The 22,329-nt window shown below is 37.3% G+C and overlaps 1 pseudogene; it reads right to left on the bottom strand.

Moving 5' to 3' along the window:
* Positions 1–5,414: 5,414 nt before the first annotated feature.
* LOC110542883 (serine/arginine-rich splicing factor 3-like) lies at positions 5,415–8,956 on the bottom strand (annotated as a pseudogene).
* Positions 8,957–22,329: the final 13,373 nt, after the last annotated feature.

The raw sequence follows: 22,329 nt of genomic DNA, 5'->3' as shown, positions 1-22,329 counted from the left end.
TGTATTTTGGGGCCAGCCAGCATCTTAGGAAAGGTGAAGTGAAGATGGGAGGTAAGTGAGCAGGGAAGGAGAGGATCTTAGGAGTCTCCAGAGAAAGCAAAGAAGTTACATATTTATTATGTCTGAGAGAAGGTTTATTATGAAAAATGGCTAACTTGGATATAAAGATTGAGAAACAATAACATTGCTGCCTCTAAGTCTCAGCTAATACCTACACCTCTGAGAAACACTGTTAAGTCCGTTGATATGGTTTAAGTCCTAGAGTCTTGGATTCTGAAACTCCACTGCTCTGATTTCTAAGCACAGGCAATGATGATGGTCTCAGATCTATAGTAGAGACTTGATTTTCCTCTTCTTCTTTTCTCCTATACAGGACATGAATGTTTCAAAGCCCACGTCAGTGAGCACGAACCTCCTTTATCCAGTCTATACTTTCAGATGCCCATGCCTCCAAACACTTTCCTATACATGCCCAATCTCAAGTTTCACAACTATCTAGGCACCCACTTACCTTAAGCAAATTCACATATAACATTAGCATTGAACGAGACACCCATTCACATGTCTTCTGCGTTCAGCACATGTGTGACTTTTTACAGATGTTGCAGTGCATTGCCATGTAGTGGAAGACACTCCTCACTTGGGAAAATGAAGGGGGCATAGGATGGACCATAGTCAGTTTTGCTCCACACATTTGATATTTATCTGAACTCTCTGCACTTGTTCACAAATTGAGTTCTCAAGTTAATTATACGCACATAGACAGATTCCTCATCAATCTATCTGCATGTTTTCAGAGTTTACAACAATAGGAAGTTTTCTATTTTACAAGCACATATTCCAGTTTGAGGTATAAAAAGTCCACACATCAATTTTGCCATACTAATTCAGTGATGAACTTAAATGTACATCCTGTGTGGATGACAAGAAATTTAACCATGTTCATATTTTAGGCTTCCTGTCCTGAAAGCTGTGGAGAGTTCTGTAGCAATAAAATATCAGAAAATATTATTGAGATTTCTCTTTAACTGTAAAATTTATAAAAGAAAATTGTTCACACCACACTATATCCTTTTTCCATGCCTTCCCCTTCCTGCTGTATTTTTTAATGCTATTTTAGAGAATAAAAATGTTTGGGAGAAATCTGTGCCTCTCCTCTCTTTATATTACTCACAACCATCCCATTTTAAAGGTTATTAGCATCTGGGGTTCGTTTCTTGAATGTGACAGCAAGAAACCAATGGAAACAGACTATTGGTTTCCTATGAACACAATATATTTAAGGAATAATTTTGGTGTTTTTTCTGGATAAATATTTCCCACCTGTTGTGCATTGTTCAGAAGCGTTGTTTTTTTCTTTTGTGATTCTTATGCTGTTACTGTACCTGGCACACAGCAGGTTTGCATAATTAGGTGTTAAATAGTGTAATGTGTTCTAACACACTAAAGAATATTTACTAACCTAATTTTACTAAAGAAATCCTAAATACATGTACTTAGTGTTTAACAAGTACTTTATTAAGGAAGTGTTAAAGTAACTTTAAACATTTTAACTAATTTGATTCAACATCATAGGTATAGACTTTGAAAAACACATTCAAGATAATAAAAAAAAAGAAAATATTTCAGTACTTCTACATTCATTTGCCCCTCTTCATAGGAAGTCGGAGTATGGAAAACTTGCTAAATCATGCATATAATGAAGTCTTGAACTGATCCGTACCCAAATATTTATATTTTTTCTTTATATCTTCTACCTAAAATATAATAGTGATTATTTATTTATTTAGTACAATTTATTCACTTTGTATCCCCTTTGCAGCCCCTTCCCTCATCTCCTCCCAGTCCCACCCACTCTCTTTCTTCTCTCCCTATGCCCTTTCCCTAGGCTCCTGATAGGGGAGGACCTCTTCCCCTTCTATCTGACCCTAGCTTATCAGGTCTTATCAAGGTTGGCTGCATCATCTTCCTCTGTGGCCTGGCAAGCCTGCACCTCCCCCCCCCCACAGAGAGGTGATCAAAGAGCTGGCTGCTTACTTCATGTTAGAGACAGACTCTGTACCACTTACTAGGGAACCCACTTGAAACTGAGCAGCCTATGGGCTTCCTCTGAACATAGGGGTCTAGGTCCTCTCCATGAAGGTCCTTGGTTGGAGTATTGGTCTCTGCAGGCCCATAACAGTGATTTTTAAAAAGTAAAGGGTCATCAGAATAAAGGTTTTAGTTTGTTTTTGTTTTCCTATTTAAAATATTTTTGGTCTTTTATTTTTTATTTATTTATTTATTTTTCAATTTGTCCTTTCCTTGTAAGAGATAAAAGGAATAATCGAAAAGATGAAAATCTCTTGTTTACAAATTCTTCTTGACTTAAAATTGGTATAAAATTTTTGTGGATCTCATACATGTATTTTGATTGTACAGAATAATGTTTGAATGTTGCTGCACTCACTTTCAGTGTTGGTTAACATGAATAACCAAAGACATTAGTTTTTTTTTTTTTTCTCCTCTTTTGTTTTGTTTTCTCAGAAACTGGTTATTTCAAGGTACTCAGAGAAGACATTACATGGGTGCCTGGTCATCAACAATGGTAGACTTGCAAGGGACTAGTTAAAAAGTCCACATTGATCATAATCCAATAGTAATTCTCCCACCTATATTTTGTTTTGATGGTCAAAATTCTATTCCCATTGCTATCTAAAATACTTTTAAAATACTACTAGAACATCATACATGAAAGGCATGATATGAAAAAGGGTACAGAGAAATTAATACAAAGAAGTATTTCTTTTTAAATTAGTGTGCATGATATGTTTTAAGATTTGTAAGTAGAAGAGCTGAAATTTCCAGTGTTTCTAGTTCATATGTATGTGGCATCTGGCCAAATAACTAGGTACTGATTATAAATAGGTACTATTGTTTGATCTTATGTGATTTATTAATGTGTAAGTTTCAATACTGATTTTTAAAAAACTGATTAACATTATCCCGAGGCTGGCTTACCAGCATTCAGAGTATGACCTCTGCTTGCTTACATAACTTCGTTCTGAAATACTCTAACAATAATAAACGTTAAGACCCACATAAGAATTACAAGAGGAACTCCATATTCAGTGTAACATAGGACTTTGCACATTTATTCTAATGTCATATTGGGTTTTCTGTTTAGTTTATACAGTGTAAGGTTGTAGCTACATCCTTCACAGTTTAAATATAACACCATGAGAATCCCATGAGTCTTAGATCAAATAAGTTTCAGAAGAGTGACACTCACCATTTGGACACATCAATAATGACCTTGGAGCCTTGAAGAGATGTTTGTCAGATTCTGGACATCTGTAGCGCATATCAGTGATAACAAGCTATTTTCTAAGAGTGAGGTTTCATTTTAATAAGGAAGTATCTTAAAATAGACTGGATATTTTAAACTGGAAGTTTGACAATTCAGGAAATAAAGAGCTATATTATGGAAGACCCTGGACTTCAACCAGATCTACATTGCTGTAGGAGTTAAATCACTCTGGGATTACAGATATCCTGTGATACAAGGAGACTGAGGTTACAGCTATAAGATTGTTGAAAGAAAGAATTAAATACTTTGATGGTTTATAGCTTGTTTCATCCTCATTTTTAATTTCCTTAAATAAAATCAAGGAAGGTAGTTACCTCAACCAAAACAGATTGAAAAAGACAGTAAACAGATGTCATTTAACTCCTTTAGACTAACACTGGGTGGTAAAAACGTTACATTTATGCTGTCATTTAACAGTTGAACAACAATAAAGATCCCAGTTACTAATAAGTTTGCAAAGAAAGGGCAAGAAATGGGAATGATGGGTCATAACTCAAATTAGAACAAAAAAGTCTGCATGAGCCAAATGCATCACCCTTCTAGTTTTTAAAAGCTTAAAACACATTTCTATATTTTATAGAAGGATCATGTCAAAGAAATGTGATCAAGCCAGAAATTGGTTGGAAAGATGATAATTATTAGAGAGAAATAAAGTTGTTCCCAGTCAGAGAGTATGGTAGGCATGATGAGGGTTTAGAGAGAAGAGGGACAGTTGCTTTCAGGGATCCAAGTCATCGCAGACTTGGAGAAAACACAGAAACAGAGGCAATAGGGAACTGTAATACTCTGAGAAACCAAAATGAAGTTTCCATGGCAAGCTTACATTCAGGGCAAAGCCAAAGATATGTCCTTATATCCTCACTGAAAGCCTCAGCCCTGAAACATTATGAATCTCGTTTTTCCATGGCAAAGCGAAGAAAAGTCATTCATGAGGTAGGTGCCTCAATACCCATTTTACGCTGATGTAAACCTGAGCCCAGTACTCTGTTCGTTTTGATTTTTCTAATGAAATGTTAGGTGTTCCTCTGATGTACCAGACTGCTCTTTCTTTTCTTTGATGAATCACTTATAATCACTGAGTGAATGATGACACTTCTTTGATAACATGTTAATAATCCTGGCTGGAACCAAATATATCCAAGAACTCCACTTGTATTCTGAGGAAGACATAATCTCCATTCTGTAATATTACATGCTTTCTGAAGCACCAGAGTAACAGTACATCTTTACTGTCAATGACACATTAAAATATGACTTTATTACAAAAAGGGACAGTATTTTGAAAGGGCAGATAATGACTCAACAACTGGACACAAACTTGAGGTGTGGTCATTTGACTGTATGACTTTATTTTACTTTGCATAATTATTGATTATATAGTATGCATATTTTTCTATGGGCCACTTGATTAAGTCTCTGAAGCATCCTGTATGCTAGGAAATAGGTTGTATTTACTTTTTCTCTAACAAATAAGCTTCAATTGGTCTCAGTTTCATTAAGTGTAACCAAATTCTTGTCATGGAACAGAATTCAGCCTTTTTTTTTAAATTCTACCCATTAATAGCATGTTAACCTATGTGTCAAAGAACTTATGCTTTCTCTATCTTTTTTTTACTACACAATTATACTAGTATTTTATTAATTCAAAAGCACTTTACAAGAAAATATAAGTATGACTTCCAATAGAAATGTTATACCTCACTTGATATCAAGCTCACAGATTTATGTATGCAAGGAAAAACAGCCTTTCAAGTTAAACAACAAATTTGTAACCAAAACTTTAATCCCAAGGATCTCACAAACATATTACAAATAAAAACATGAAAAAAATTTTCTTGCACAATAACTCAAAGTTTAACTCTACAATGTACCCTTAAACTGATAGGACACTTGTATCTTAGTTTTACATTTACAAACAAAGACTGTTCAATTTCTTCCAGTTGTTTCTATATTATTAGCACATCATACTTTAACTGGGCAGGATCTAGGTTTATTTCAGTCTATGAAAAACAAAAATTCAAACCAAATTCAATCTTGCTCAAAGGAATTTCTGCAAACTTGTCTTCTATTTCCTTTCATTTCACCTAGATCGGCCATGAGACCTAGAGAATGATCAAGAGGACTTGTGATTACTCTCATAAGAAAGTGACCTGCTCCGGCCTCGAGAGAAGCTTCTCCTTCTTGGAGATCTGTGCTGAGATGGCAAACTCTTCCTATGGTAATCATCTCTAGGGCAACGGCCCCAAGAGGGAGGTGGGCCATGATTTCGACTTCTTTTTTTCACCTCCCCAAGAGGGAGGTGGGCCATGATTTCGACTTCTTTTTTTCACCTCCCCAAGAGGGAGGTGGGCCATGATTTCGACTTCTTTTCTCACCATTCAACAGTTACACTCTTACAAGGCAGACACATAGTATTCTGTCATCTAGCTCCAGGAACAGCATCAGCAGCATCTCAGGAATCCTCAAATTCAAAGAAAGCAAAGCCAGGAGGGTTTCATGCAACCCACATACTTCGGGGTGGTCCATAACAGCCAAAAGCCCATTCTAATTCACTCTAGTTCCCTTTGTTTACAAGATTGCCTACGTAAACCTTACAGTCTAATGGGCAGGAATCATGATGAATTTTGAGACCTTGTGTTCAAAAAGGTGAAGCTCAGAAGCTCGGAACAACCCAGATGCCAGGAATGAATACAGAAATTGTGGTAAATTTACACAGTGGACTACCATGCAGCTATTAAAAACAAGGAAGTCATGAAATTTGCAGGCAAATGGTGGGATCTAGAAAAGATCATCCTGAGTGAGGTATCCCAGAAGGAGAAAGACACACATGGTGGATATTAGACATATAAGTAGATATTATAAGTGGATGTTAGACATATAATATAGGATAATTATACTAAAATCTGCACACCTAAAGAAGCTAATCAAGAAGGAGGACCCTGGGTAAGATGATCAATTCTCATTTAGAAAAGCAAATGGGATGGACATCGGAAGAGGGAAAAAAAAAAAAAAGGAACAGGATAGTAGCTTACCACAGAGGATCTCTGAAAGACTTTACCCAACAGGGTATTAAAACAGATTCTGAGACTGCCAAATTGGGCAAAGTACAGGGAATCTTATGAAAGAAGGGGGAGATAGAAGGGACAGGAGCTCTACAAAAAGAGCAACAGAACCAAAAAATCAGGGCACAGGGGTCTTTTGTGAGACTGATACTCTAAACAAGGACCATTCATGGAGATAACCTAGAACCCCTGCTCAGATGTAGCCCATGGCAGCTCAGTGTCCAAGAGGGTTTCCCAGTAGTAGGAACAGGGACTCTCTCTGGCATGAACTCATGGGCTGACTCCTTGATCACCTCCATCTAATGGGGAAGCAGCCTTATCAGGCCACAGAAAAAGACAATGAAGCCAGTCCTGACTAGACCTGATAGACTAGAATCAGATGGAAGGGGAGGAGAACCTCCCCTATTATTGGAATGGGAGAGGGGCATAGGAGAAGAATGGGAAGGGAGGGTGAGATTGGGAGGGGATAGGGGAGAGAGCAACAGCTGGGATACAAATTGAATAAACTAATAAAAATAAAATTAAAATAAAAAAAACTGAGAGACCATGAGACTGCAAAATTACCTGGATAAATAGTAATCAATAAATATATGAAAATACAAATAAAAAAAAAGCCGAATTTCAAACCCTAATGCTCCGACAGGCTGACTGGCTTGCCTCCTCCTCTGCTCCTAATGATGCTCACTACTTTATGGCTTCCACGAAATGGCCTGCTTTCTCTATCTTGCATCAGTCTTCAGCAGTGAGGGCCTGAAGAGACAGCTCAGTTGGTAAAGTGTTTGGCCTAACACACAGGGTGGTGTGTACTTACAAGGGTAGTTTTGGGGAGGCAGCGACAAGTCAATCCATGGGGCTCTAGACAGTCTGGTTAGTGATTAGCCTATTTGGCAAACCCCAGTCCAGTGAGCCCCTGTCTCAAAAAGAACAAAACAAAACAAACAAACAAACAAAAGAACAGGAGCAGTGACAACTCCTCAAAAGAATCCCCCCCCCAAAAAAAAATAAAACCACACACTGTGAGTTGTCCTCTGTCCTTCACGCATACCTACATTTATCAAGAAATGCTCCCCCTTGTCAGACATATACATTCAATCTCTCTCTCTCTCTATCTCTCTCTCAGATATCAATGATAAAATAATGAATTAGACATGTTCTTTTCAAAATTTGTCCTGAATATTTTTGTACCAAGAACATATCAAAAAGGAAGAATTTGTGCACAATTAGTTGATTTCATAGTATCAGTTAGGATATAACAAATGCAAAAATTCTTAGAAGCAAAAAATTTAATTGCTAAATATCATTCAAGGTTCTGCAAAGAATATTTTGTGGCATAGTTGACTTTCCTAAGGCTTTGGCAATGTTACTGCTGTTCTTTCTCACATCACATAATTATCTTGTACTAATCTGCATAAAAAACACTTCAGTTTATCTTTCACATTCCTGCATTTTGTATTATCCACGGCCCCAGCAGCACATGAAATACAAAATACTGTTTGATTGAACTGGTGTTGGAGATAATAAGTCCTTTAAGTCAAGTTTAAGTCTTCATTCTTCTCTTAGTGAAAGAAATCTGTTTGCTCTCTCATCTGTTTTTTGAGATGAGTCAAACTCAAAATACTAAAAGGAAACAAAATAAAACAAAACAAAACCCAAACCCATTGTCTCTCCTACTGCCTATAACATCCACACTTAATCCTTAGATCATAAATCAGGATTTTCACTTTTCCCAGCTTCTGAGAACAAATCCAAGCTTTCATAAATGCATTTTCTATTGATCTCTGTGCTCCTGACAATCTTTACAGTTTCACCAGAGCCTTCCATTCATGCTCAGTTCCCAAGATATACTGCAATTTCAAATCGAGATGAAATAAATTGCATCAGATGCATTAGGATATTGAAATTTTGTTTCGTGGAACACGTGGGATATGAAGGGGAGATCAATCTGGAGCCCTAGTATTCCACAAGATCACGCAGAAAAGATTTATACTAAAAACCTTTTTTTCCCCTGCATTTGGTTAGGAGGAACAATCTGTCTACCATTTCAAACTTGGAGTGAGATTAATGAACATAAATTGCTCATGGAGGATGGAAGTGTAGGAGGAATGACCAACTGCTTCATTGGGAGATCCTGTGTGAAGACCAGAAAAAGGTCCTGAATTAAAGCTAAGCTATAGTTAGACAGGCAGCAAATGCCATTTTGCCATTTGAGGAATGAAGCTGAGGTGAGTCATGGCTGGAAGTTACCAGAGGACATTGAACATGGATTGCAACTGGGAAAGTGACTAATCAATCTGTGGAAAAAATAAAATAAAATGGTGGCAGATCATGTAAAAATCTTTTGATCAGCACCCTGTTACTTTTTAATTTATATTGCAGTGTGTGTATGTGTGTGTGTGTGTGTGTGTGTGTGTGTGTGTGTGAGGTATGTATGTGTATGCCTGTGCATATTGTATATGTTTGAGACAGTTTTTTTTTTTTTTTCTATTTGCTGCTGCATAAACTGTGCTCACAGGCTTAGCATCATCAGGAGATTACCTGTGTCCATCTTCCATCTCTGTAGGAGCACTGGGGTTACAGATACACACTTCTGTACCTGGTTTGATGGGATTACTGGGATCTTGTGGGGAAGAAATTTACTCTCTGAGCCATCTTTTCCTCCCCAAACACCCTTTTCTGGGTAGAAGGAAATGGATTGGATCAGGTCTTCTGTCATTAGGATTTCATTTAAAGCTTTGCATTTGATTATACATCATAGTAATTAAGTTTGTGGATTCTGATTTTTAACTTTGGAATTACTGTCATTTTTTTTTCTCTAAAATGTTCCTGGCTGGCTGGTTATTAGGCTAATCAAAACTATATAATCCACGTGAAGCAGTTAGCAAACTGTTCGGCACATAAACAATATTATATTAAAAACTTAAAATTAAATGAGTGGTAATAGAAATCACACTTGCTTTGATCTGAAGATGTTTATATCCTTTACTACTTATTAGAAGAGATATTTCAGGAAGTTGCCCAGTGTTTATATGGATTTGTACCATTCTGATATGTCAAAAAATATCCTCTTGCTCTAGGTTTTCCAGTATTGAGGGCATATAAATAGATGTCTTGGATTATCCTGCTGAGGGTTATACAAAGGGGAGGGGATGAGTGCCGTGAAATGCTCTCTTCAGGTCATGATATGGCTTGTTGCACTCAAGAACTCATTGTTGTCTCCTGCCTAAGACCTATGCAAGACTAGGCCTACCATTCATCATTCCACCCAGAAGAGGGATGGTTTCATAAAAATCCCATCCCTTGTTTTTAATTGCTGAGTAGTAGTCCATTATGTAAATGTACCATATTTTCTGTATCCATTCCTCCATTGAGGGACATCTTGGTTTTTTCCACATTCTGGCTATCGCGAATAAAGTTGCTATGAACATGTTTGAGCAAATGTCCTTATTGTATACTTGAGCATATTTTGGATATATGCCTAGGAGTGGTATAGCTGGATCTTGAGGAAGTGCTATTCCTAATTGTCTGAGAAAACACCAGATTGATTTCCAAAGTGGTTGTACAAGTTTACATCCCCATCAGCAATGGAGGAGGGTTCCCCCTTTCTCCACATCCTCTCCAGCATGTATTGTCACCTTAGTTTTTGATCTTAGCCATTCTGAGGAGGGTAAGGTGAAATCTCAGTCATTTTGATTTGCATCTCCCTGATGGCTAAGGAAGTTGAGCATTTCTTTAGGTATTTCTCTGCCATTCTATATTCCTCTACAGAGAATTCTTTGTTTCTCTCTGTACCCCATTTTTTTAAATTGGATTACTTGATTTGTTGCTTTTTAACTTCTTTAGTTCTTCATATATTCTGGATATCAGCCCTCTTTCAGATACAGGGTTGGTGAAGGATCATGAAATTTGCAGGCAAATGGCGGGATCTAGAAAAGATCATCCTGAGTGAGGTATCCCAGAAGCAGAAATACACACAGTATATAGTCAATTGTAAGTGGATATTACACCTAAAGGATAGGATAAACATACTAAAATCTGTAAATCTAAAAAAGCTAAATAAGAAGGAGGACCCAGTGTAAAATGATCAATCCTCACTTAGAAAGACAAATGGGATAGACATTGGAAGTATCAAATTATATTACATTCATGCAGAATTTATGAAAATTAGAAATTAAATATATTGTAAAGCATCTCAATTGTCTGAGTGGCTGTTCACTGAGTACTATTCAACAATTGGAAATTCAACCTGTATTTATGGTCTGAAATTCCTTTTGTAAAGAAAAGTGCATCCCTTTTTTATTTTCACTTTTTTAAGCATCAAAGCTCATGTGCCAAGAGATTTTGCAAAGTACCCAGAGAAGTTACTTCTTCCACACTCTAATGTGAACTTTATCTACAAGGAAACCATGAAATTCTCTAGGGAAGGGCCAAGTCTTTTTTTAAAATTTGGGGGGCTTTGCCAAACATTGGAGCTTTATTCTGTGACAAAAATTCTGTTCAAATTAAAACCTATTGAAGAATCTGGCTCAAAAAATTCCACTGGGTATTTAAAGAAAAAACAAACAAACAAACAAACAAACAAAAACACATACTAAAGTTGGACAAAATGATATTTTATCTCAGTTGGAATAGCCACATTACACACATACATACACACACAAATGAAAGAGAGAGAGATTTAGAAAGAGACAGAGAAACAGAGAGACAGACACACACACACACACAGAGAGATTAGACCACTCCATTTTTAGGCAATACTGCCTTGCTCTTTCAATTACCTCTACTGATACTATTAACAGGACTTCTGTTCACTAACATATCTATTGAAGCAGTCTGTGTATGATACACAAACCCACCCAACCATTGCATCTTTTCCTTAAGTGACTTCCAAATTTGTGACTCATACCAAATTTACCTGTACATTACAACACTAATCTTTCTCACAGGCAAACATTATGTCTGAGCTACTTTTCCTTCCTTGCCTTTGGCTCACAAACATTCCTCTGAGCCTTTCTTTGACACCAACACACCATGTTACACACAAATACTGCATCTGCATTATTATGGGAAGACTTCCGGGACACAGTGGAACCCAAGAGAATAGTACATAGTAGAGCTGAAGCTCAGAGATTGAGAGATAAAGATTTAAGAGATCGGTGAGGTGGCTCAGTGAGTTGACATACAAGGCAAGCAAGAGGAACCAAGTTTGGATCCTCAGCATCCACACAAAATCTAAAGGGTTACACATACCTGTCATGGCAGCACCCAGTAGATAAGGACAGGAGGATACCCCTGTTCCTCATTGGAATAGGTTGGTCAACATTTTTATTCAACACGGTGAGCTCCAGATCAGTGAGAAGGCCTGTCTCAAAACATCAGGAGAAATGATTGAACATGACATCATTGGTTCCCTTCCACAGACACAGCCAAAAGCATTCACACAGGTGAAGGTAATTACCTATATTAGCATACTGTATACATGGCAGAGGAGGATTAAGGAGAGAAAGAGAGGAGGAAAGAGATATTGGGAGAGTAGAGAGAGAAATGATAGGTAGATAGATAGATGATAGATAGATAGATAGATAGATAGATAGATAGATAGATAGATGATAGATAGAGGGAAAGGGAGAGAGACAGAAACAGAGACAGAGAGGCAGAGAGGAAGAGAGAGAGAGAGAGCTTCTATACTGATATGTATGTTATCTATGTAATAGTATAACAGCTCTTATATCTTTTTCCAGGAGAGGTGAAGAGAAGGCAAAGTCAAAACCATAAGCCAGGAACCCTATCAACAATGACTGGAAGTCATAACTGATGGATACACCCACAGTTCTTAGGAGCCTTAAAATAGAGTAGACACATTTGATTTGGTTGTGATATTCCCTGCATGAATGGATATCATTGGAGAAGAAATCCATTCTGATGTTCCCCATATCTCAGAGTACTTTAATCAGGAGCCATCTTGAGAGGACACCTGTTGAGCTCAGCTGTTCTGGGATTCTGAAAATAAGAAACAGATGAAATTCAGCACAACTGAGGACACCCAGCAAGTGTCTGGATATGAAATGGCCAAGGAAATCAGCTCTAGAAAAGAAGATATCGGATCTACAGACACTGTGAAATTCAGACAAGAAAAAAAAAAAAAAAAAAAGCTTAATAACTCCCATAGGACTTCCAGGGAGCCCGAGAGACACTGTGGACGTTACAAATTCCAAACTCATGGCCTGTCTTCCTACTTCCAGAGCAGTCTCCTTGCTGAATGTGGTCGTTTGGATCTATATGGGGACTGGAAACATTGCACTTCAGCAATCTGCTGAGATCCAGTAGATTATTCACTTCCGTAGCCTCCTTTCTCCTGTAGGGTGGTTTGCTGTTGCTCAGGGTATGATAGCACGAAGACTAGCAGGCTCTGAGATGAGTTCTTTTCATCTTGGTGCTACATTTGCTACCTCTACTCTGCAAAACCCCAATGGGTACCCTAAATTGAATGTTGCTAACACTAAGTGGGATTATGGCACCTTTTTGTAGTTTCACCCTGGCTGGTGGAATTTAGTCACTAGGGATGGGCCTTAGAGGTTGTATCAGTCCCTTGCTGTGGAGCCTTGCCTGAGTTCTATTAAACTGCAAAATCCCAGAAAAAAAGGATATAATTTTACAGATAAATGAGCCACCCAAAATAACAAAAAATAGGAGTTTAGTTAAAATGTTTAATGGGTAGGAGTTCTGATAAATTAGTAAAGAGTTGCCCCAACCCCCACAAAAGTAATCACTATATGTATTCTTTGACATTTGTAGAACTAGCAGTGACGTTCCTCAGAACATCCTATAGAACATAGATAGGGGAGAGATACTACCAGAGGAATTCTATAAAGCCACTATTACCTGAAAAACAGATAAGGTGAAGAAAAAAAAATAGAAGAAGAAGAAATTGTAGAATGATTCCTCTAAAGAATACAAACACAAAAAAATCCAAAAAATATATTTTCAAATAAAATTCAACAACACACTTCAAAGTCCACTCACCTGGACCAATTTTGCTTCATTCTGGAGCTTCAAGAATGATTCAACATACACAAATCAATAAATTTAATCGGCACATAGATGTTCAGAGGGTGAAATCAGGACCATCTAAAATACATAAGAAATCCCCTGAGAAAGTTCAACATTGTTCTATGGGGAAAGCTCTGCGTAATCCAGAAAGATAAAGACTATACCACAGCATAATAAAGACTCTATACGACAAACTTAGTTAACATTATAGTAAGTGTAGAAAAACTGAAGATTTCCTCTAAAGTCAGAAATGAGACAAGGCCATCAATTGCCTCACCGCTTAGTTACTATCTTGACTGAAATCTCAGATAGGTGGGGGAGTCTTTTAGAGGATATCTGTGATAGGCACCTGTCTTGTTCTCTCTCTTCTACTGCTTCTGGTGTCTATCCTGTTTTCCTTTTTGAACGAGGATTAAGCACATCCTTAGGGTCCTTCTTATTGCTTAGCTTCTTTAGGTCTGTAGATTTTTGTATGTTGATCCTATCTTATATGGCTAATATCCATTTATATGTGAGTATATACCATGTTGTAGAAGAGAAGGGAAAGGACAGGAGCCTACCACAGAAATATTCTAGTTTTAAGACAGGGTAGTGTTTAGAATATTACTTACTATGCAATTAATATTCAATTAATAACTAGGCTATGAATGAATGAAGGCAAAATTCTATAGTTTTCTAACTCTGTATGTTAACATTTGATGTTCAATAGAATAATTTTAGTATTAAATAATTGGATCATAGTTTGCAAACACTAAGGCCATTGTTTAGAAACTCAGTACTGCCTTGTGTTAGCTTAGGACCACCCAAGTGCAAAACTCCCTATTAGCCCTTTGTTTGGTCTGATAAGTAGGATGACCACTCAAGACCCAAAAGCTCAGATTTATTGTCTGCATGACAGAAGGAAAGATACCAACTGGGGACATTTTCTGTATGTCAGTGGATTCAAATGAAGCCACATAGTGGAATGTACAGACGTTGTATAGTGTGTCCCCTTTGCGATTTAGTCTGTGTATTAAAAGGATATTTGTTAGCAATTTCAATGACTGTGTAACTGGAACAATCCCCTCAAATTTAAATGACAAGCAGAGCCTATGAATAAGTTTAAATGAAAACATTACCATTCATTAACAAACTCATTATAACATTACCAAACATTAATAAACTCTTTCTGGATATAAATTATCTGGAGTTTCTGTGCATCGAGAGGGCACACCTAACATTATAAGACAGCATTTGTTCAACAGAAATCCCTGCCCAGTTAGACATGATATAGGCAGAATCACACTAGTCCCAATATCCCTTCATCAACAAGAAGGAATTCTAAATATCATTACAGTTCGCAATAAATATTCTCAATTTAAAAGTCTTTTCTTTAAAGATGTTTTAAAATACAGTTTTCATCACCACATTTTTCAATGTTCTCAATTAGAGAAATTTGGTATAAAACAGTAACTGAATTTTGTAAAAATTTTTTTTTCTCCCAAAGCCATAGCTTTAAGGTTGTGCCTACTGTCTTGTGCATATGGAACTCTGTGCTTGAGACATTTTTTCAAATGTTTATGAAGTCTGAAGCAACTTTACAAACCTCATTGCAGACTGTCGTTTCACTTTTGAAAATAAGCTGGCTGTTTTGGATCTCTTTCCCATAGTTTGGCTTTGAAGGTTGACACAGTTTTGGTTGAAGTCTGTTAAATTTCTTTAACACAAATAACAGAGTTTCTGAAGCTCAGGTGACAGGCACCAGAAACATTGCCAGGCAAGGTTTTAACAGGAGGTTTCATGTAGCTACATTGCCTCAGGTAACTTCTGCCACTGCATTGCTCTTGTCAAGATTTTGATATCTGCACTACTTTCGCAGAAAAAAGAGAGTAAAGAAGAGAGAAGGATGAAGGTAGAGAGAGAGATTTTCACAGGCACGCACATACACACACAAACATAGATGTCCCCAAGATATCATTAATACATAAATAAGAGACTAGTTATAGAAATATAGATAGATGATAGATTTTGGATGACTAGATAATAGATATCCTAGTTTTTAAAGATTGTTTATGAAATTTGTTAGCATGAAATTATATTAATACCCAATTTTCATAATTAGTATGTTCATTATTTTCTGAAATGAGTATCAACTCATTCTCTAATTTTTGATATTTTAATATTTTGATTTAGCAAAATTTGAGAAAACAGAATGCAGAGGAATCAGATGAAAAGATACTTTTTAATGTGATTAGAAATACAGAAGAAATTTGTTATCAATAAATTTCTCTTAAACAGTTTTTTTTTTCCTTTTTATGTGTTATTTTAACTTGGAGATTTGATTTTTTGACTGAAATCACTATACATTAACTTGTTGAACAGGTTAATGCGCTTGTCAAAATTCATTAATATGTGTGTTACAGTAAATCCTTGAAGGATGAGTGATAAGAGATCTTACTAAGATGTCTGTAAGAAATAGTCCTTGCTCCCCTCACTTTGGGAAACCAATTGGTTACTGAGCTACCACAGGCTACATCTGAGTGGAGGTACTAGGTTATATCCATACATGGTCCTTGGTTGAATGTCAGTCTCAGAAAAGACCCTGTGCCCAGATATATTTGGTCCTTGTGGAGCTCCTATCCTTTCTGTATCAGACTAACTCCCCTTCTTTCTTATGATTCCCTGTACTCTGCCAAAGGTTTGGTCATGAGTCTTTGCTTTGAAAACACTGCTAGTTGGAGTCTTTCAGATGCGCTCAATAGAGTTCTGTCATACGTTCAAACACTGCTAGTTAGAGTCTTTCAGATGTGCTCAGTAGACTCCTGTCATACGTTCAAGGACTATTTCTAACAGGAACTCAATGACTGGCTCTTTGCCCTCCTCATCCCCGAAGGGAGGAGCAGTCCTGTTAGGCCACAGAGGAGGGCTTTGCAGGCAGTCCTGAAGATACCTGATAAAACAGGATCAGATGAATGGGGAGGAGGTCCCCCCCCCTATCAGTGGACTTGGAAAGGGGCACGGTGGAGATGAGGGAGGGAGGGAGGGACTGGGAGGGAATGAGGGATTGGGACATGGCTGGGATACAGAATTAATAAAAGGTAACTGATAAAAAAATAAAAAATAAAAAATAAATCAAAATAATAAAAAAAAAGATGTCTGTAAGAATAGGAGCAGAGAAACTCAATGCCTATTTATTCCACATGTAGTTTTCATGGAGGCAGTTTAATGTTTTTATTTCCAAAGTTGCCTTGGATTTGAGAGTAATTATTAGTGAAGGGGGGTGAAGAATAAAATGCAGTCCATTTACCAGTATCTGGAGACGAGCAAGAAAGATTCCTCAGCATCCTCCTTTCCACTAAATTTATTTGCAGTCATTTATCACAAAGTATGGACTATGATATCTATGGTCCTAATACCCTCAAAAGTGTTGTATTAAGGTGTCCTGCATTGGTTAGTGAAGTGCTCCATATTTAATGTGATACCTCAGATTCCAGCAGAGACTAAGGTGCTATCACCTGCCACACAGTTACTTTCTGTCTTTTTGTTGTTGTTCTGTTACAATGTTAAAATATGCCCAACAAATAAATGGAAGAGAAAGCGTTTATTCTAATGCACGGTTGAAGGGTACAGTTTATCATTACAGAGAGCTCAGGGCACCTGGAGATGATCACACATGACACCCAAAATGAGGAGAAAAGAGTGAGGAGCACAGGTCCACCACTCAGATCCTTTTCTCCAACTATACAGTCCAGTTTCCTAGTTAGGGGATGGTTCTTCTTTCCTTCACGAGTGCATACAATAGCCCCAAATAAGCGTGTCCTGAGGCTAATCTTCCAGGTAAGTTTAGATTCCATCAGAACAACAATTAGCACTAACCATTACTCTCACAGATTTCATGTTAAGTTTCCAACTAAAATCTGAAATCAGAGTCTTTGAAAAATATAATGTATTTTAAAGGATTTTTTCTTCTCTCTCTCTCTCTCTCTCTCTCTCTCTCTCTCTCTCTCTGTGTGTGTGTGTGTGTGTATACATGTGTTCATATATACTCACCCACACACATCTGTTTGTGTTTATGTGTGGACGTTTGTGAGGATGTCCATGAAGCCCAGAGGGGGGGGGCTCAAATGCCCCAGAGTGAGAATTACAGGTGGTTTTGAGCCACCTGAATAGAGTGCTGGGATTTGAACACCGATCTTCTGGAAGAGCTAAGTACTTTTAATTGCTGAGCCATATACCCCGCCTTCCCAGATAATGCTTTTAAGATTAAGATATTCAAGATTCTGGAGTGTCTGAACTATCCTAAACTAAAGTTGAGAACATTAGGAAGATACTTAAAATCTTGGGATGCCAAGCTGCAGAGGCTTGCTGAGCAAATATATTAATTCCCCACCTCTCTGAAGGCTATCCTTGGCAGAAAATGTTTAACAGTCTCTTTAGCAGTTGCGTAAAACCTAGGACTGTCAGCAATGTTCCTCAGATTAAAAACTGAGATCCTAATCTGTGTTTGATATTTTCAGTGAAGGTACTGTAGCTAATATATAAAATGAGTTCAGAAACTGTGAATGCTAACCAATGTCTTTAATGATAGTAGTTTCCTGGTTACATGTTTATTGCAATGCTTTCTCCTTATTTTGAGAAAACATCAATATACCTACACTTTTCTTGAGAAGTCCAGTGTTAGTCATCTTATGTGATACTAAACTCAGATTAGCTCTCCACTATGTTGTATTGACAATTTGGTTAGTCTTTTGTTCCTCATAGTGATGTTGTCCATGACCTGTGGTGGATTCCCCCAAAACATAGAGACACCTAACGAAAAAATTTTTCAGATTTTGTATGACACATTTGAGTATTCAGTATACTCTTCCACACTGAGAGTGGTATTACGAAATTGTGGGTTATTAGAAAGCTTCTTTCCTATTTCTGCAGTCAGTCTGATCATTGATCCTGCTATGACTAGCAGGTCATAGCACAGTGTGGATTCCCTGACAGAAATGGATGATTCAGAACCTAGGTAAACAGGAATGTGATGGAGTCCATTACTTCAAGAATTCTTCATTATATCCAATAGAATGAATGTGTTAATACCTATGAGTTATTAATTTGTAAAAAGTTTCTTTTGCATATCCAGGCAATTATTGAGAGCTATAGTAATCGCAATTGCAGAAAGTAAAACTGATGATAATTTTTGTTTGCTATACCCCCGACTTCTGCATATCAAAAGAGGGTGGATAATAGATTATAGGAGGAGGATATTTAAAGAAAAAACAGAAAAGAAATACTTAAAACTAAGTATTCTAAAAATAAGAAAATTGTTAAATTTTAGAACAATGTAAATACTGCATTATATATAAAGAACGAAGCATTAAAATAAAGCCTAATTCTGAGATATTCAGGCTTAGACATAATTGGCATTTGCTTCATTGTATGTATAAAGAATCATCAGCTTGTTGAATGTCTTGTGAGGATTAATAAGGTGTTTTACGTTGTGTATGCATAAACATCTATGCTTCTAAGGAATATCTGCTCTTTCTGTCTATCTCTCCTCCTCAGTTGAGTGTGCAGAGGGGAAGAGCTATTTATATGTATGGACCACCTCAGTTCTCATTTCCCAGTGTCATTGATTGGTCCAAAGATGGAGCATTTTACGCCTGCAAATCAGTCATATCCCTTCCCAGAAATTGATCCACAGCTACTGGGAAACAAGAAGAGCTTAATAATGGAATGTCTACTATGTTAGTGTTGATTCTTCCATCTCAGAACAAAAATAAAGAAGATATGAGGATGGTGAGGTTAATGATGATATAGATGTTATCAATATATGGCAGTATGCAAATATGAATTTAGTCTTACATATAATTGACAATTGCTAAACAAGCTAATTAACCCAACACAGTAAAAGAGCTACATGTTAGAAGCAATTTTGAAAGAAAGGAGTATGAGTCTGATTAAAAAGAACAAAGGTTTTGTGATCATTTCAGTTATTGGTTCTAGTGGACATGAAAGTCTATTTGCCCGCATACTTTTCATCTAATAAGGAGGTCCAATCTTTTCTCACTGATTAAATAACATTAGAGTTCCACTGTTGATAGCAGGAATTTCTGCCTCATATAATGAGTAGTCTCTGATCATTTAACACTTCAATGTAACTATACTTCAATCTTCAACTATGTTTTGAATAATTATTATGCTTTGTAAGCGAGGCTTTTCAGTTTTGATGGTCATTATGCAATCCAGATTCATTAGTGGGACATCAGGAATAAAAGAAAGGAGAAAAAGAGGAAGGGAGAGAGGAGGAAACAGAAAAGAACAAGGAAATGGGGGGGAAGGAGAGAAAGGACAAGGAAATGGGGAGGAGGGAGAGGAAGAGGAAGAGGGAGAGAAATAGATACTAGAAGGTTACTGCTTTTATAATATAATTTAGATTTCTTTGTCTATGTAAATGATGAAAATATGTTATTTTAAAGTGCAAACCAAGTAATAAATGATAAATAAATCCTTTTGTAAAAAATAAAGTTTCATAACACATTTAGTGTATTTATTTTGTCAGTAACTAATTGTGGTTCTAGAATAAAGCTCCATTTTTTTAAGCTTCTTAATTCTTTGAACTCCCAGTTTTGCTTTTTGGCTGAATTACAGGATTTAATAAATACAATTTCTAATGGAGTGGTCTGAAATAGATAAGAAAGCACATACCCCTAGTTTATCTGTTCACTGTATATCACCATGGCTCAGTAGCAGGATCTTAATCTGGCCCTGGCTTTATCAGTTCTCTGCCTCTTTTTGTGAAGTCTTTTTGTTTGTTCCTTTGTGATGCTGGGGATAAAACCTCAGGTCTTGTGTATGCCAGATAAGTTGTCCAATACTGAGCTTTAATTCCAGCCTCTCCCTCTTGTAAAAAAATAAAGAATTGTATCCCTAATCTTGAGGATAGCCCTTGGTTTATGCATAGGGATTACAGTGAACCTTGTCTGGATTCTCTTTTCCTTGATGTCTTCTGTCAATCAAGTACACCGTCTGATCTCAAGCATCTTCACCGCTCTTAATCTGAGTTTACTTGACCTAAAGCGTCAAACCTAATATGAGTTTGTAAGCAAAACTAGAGCCAGCTGTACTGACTTCGAGTCTGTGAAACATAATTATTTTAGGAGACACTGTAGAAGTTAACATCATTGTTTTGATTATGAATCACATACAGAGCACTTCATTTTCTCAAAAAGTTTCAGCATCATTTCATAATTTTAAATCCAAAGTGACTCAGTGGGAACTATGTCAGCCATTAAAGAGGAGTAAAGAAAGCCAAACAGAGCCAAACAACTGTAGTACAAGTTTGTCATGGCACAGAGGTTCAGAGTATAGGTTTTCTAGAATTCTCATTGAACTTATCTCAAACATGGATGTGAAAACCCATGTTGACGTGTTATTGTTAGCTTGGCTGTTTGTTCCTTTTTCCTAACAAGCAAACATTTTGGAGGAAGGATTCACTGGGAAACTCAGTCCATTTTGTTGTATAACCATAGAAGTGTATAAATGCCTATGCTTTTCAAAAGTTAGAAAACAAATGACACCAATTTAATAACATTTTAAATGATGTAAAGCTGTTTTGTTTCAGGGTATACTCTTTATCTGTTATTTGATTTTTATAAACTTGAATTCACTTTATAATAGTAGCCTTGAGTCATTTTTACCTGTAACTATTGTTAACTGATGATTTGAAGGACAGATGTAGATGATGAATTATAAAAGCTCATATTGATATTTTGGCATATAGTCTCTTAGCTGCTTACGTCAGGTGCTTTAGTCATTTGAAGCTGCTGTCACTAAGACAGCATCGTTTTGAAGATGTTGCACACATCCCTGACTCTCAGTTCTGGAGAAAATGAAGTCTGTAGTTACTGTGCTAGTATGTTTGGGTTCTAGTGTAAGTGAATGTGTGCATGTGTGTGTGAGAAAGAGAAAAACACTCCCATAAGGACACCTCCCGCTGCATAACTCATTCACCTTCCACAGTACCTATTATGGTTAACATTGTCAACTTTAGAGTATCTAGAATTCCATAGAGGACAAACCTCTGGGTGTTTCTATGAGGAAATGTCTAGACTGATCCTAATGTGGTAGAAGGACTCTTACTAAATGTGATCAGCACCAGTCCATTTGCTAAGGTTCAAGACTGAATATAAAGTAGAAAACAAGCTGAGCATTTGCATATCTCTCCTGACTTCAGACACAACATGATCAGATGTGTCAATGCTCTTCCAGCCATGCCATCCTTGCCATTCATTTCTAAACATTAGAGTTTGATATGGGGAAACCAGCGCTCATTCTATCTGAGGGGAACAGGATCTGAAACTCTGAAACCGGTGACCGGAGGAGCATCTGAAGCCAGGATATCCACATTGAGGCTTCCTGGGTGAGAGGAGAAAACCCATGAGCTGGGCCAGTTACAAGTGGATACAAGTCACCTGTGGATGTCTCTGGGGACTGAGAGTGGTGAATATTCAACTCCCCTGCACTTAACCCCTGCCCCAAGCACAGATATCCCTTCTGCGCAGAGGTGGCTATGGTTGCCCCAAGCATGAGCCTCCATGCTCAGTGACTGAAACGGCATAGGTGGGCCACCAAGAGCTGTGGCTGTGGCTGCAGCAGAACGACAGCGTACAAGCGTGGACCTCCATGCTTTGTGACTGTGATGGCAGACACAGCTTAGCTAGGTACAGGCCTCCCTGCCTGGTGGCCAAATAGTGGACACCACTGAATTCGTGGATCTCCTACACTTGCATTTGACCCAGCAGGCCAAAATCTGAGAGAAGAGAACAGGGGGAATCCTTGTGCTTTCTGATTAGGCCTACAAGTGAGTGAATGTGCCTTCAAGTGAGTACAAGCAGAGCCCTA

The sequence above is a fragment of the Meriones unguiculatus genome, chromosome 7, assembly GCF_030254825.1.
Source record: "Meriones unguiculatus strain TT.TT164.6M chromosome 7, Bangor_MerUng_6.1, whole genome shotgun sequence".
NCBI lineage: Eukaryota > Metazoa > Chordata > Mammalia > Rodentia > Muridae > Meriones > Meriones unguiculatus.
Note: the sequence above shows the minus strand (reverse complement) of the source record. Positions and strands in the feature narration are given on the sequence as shown.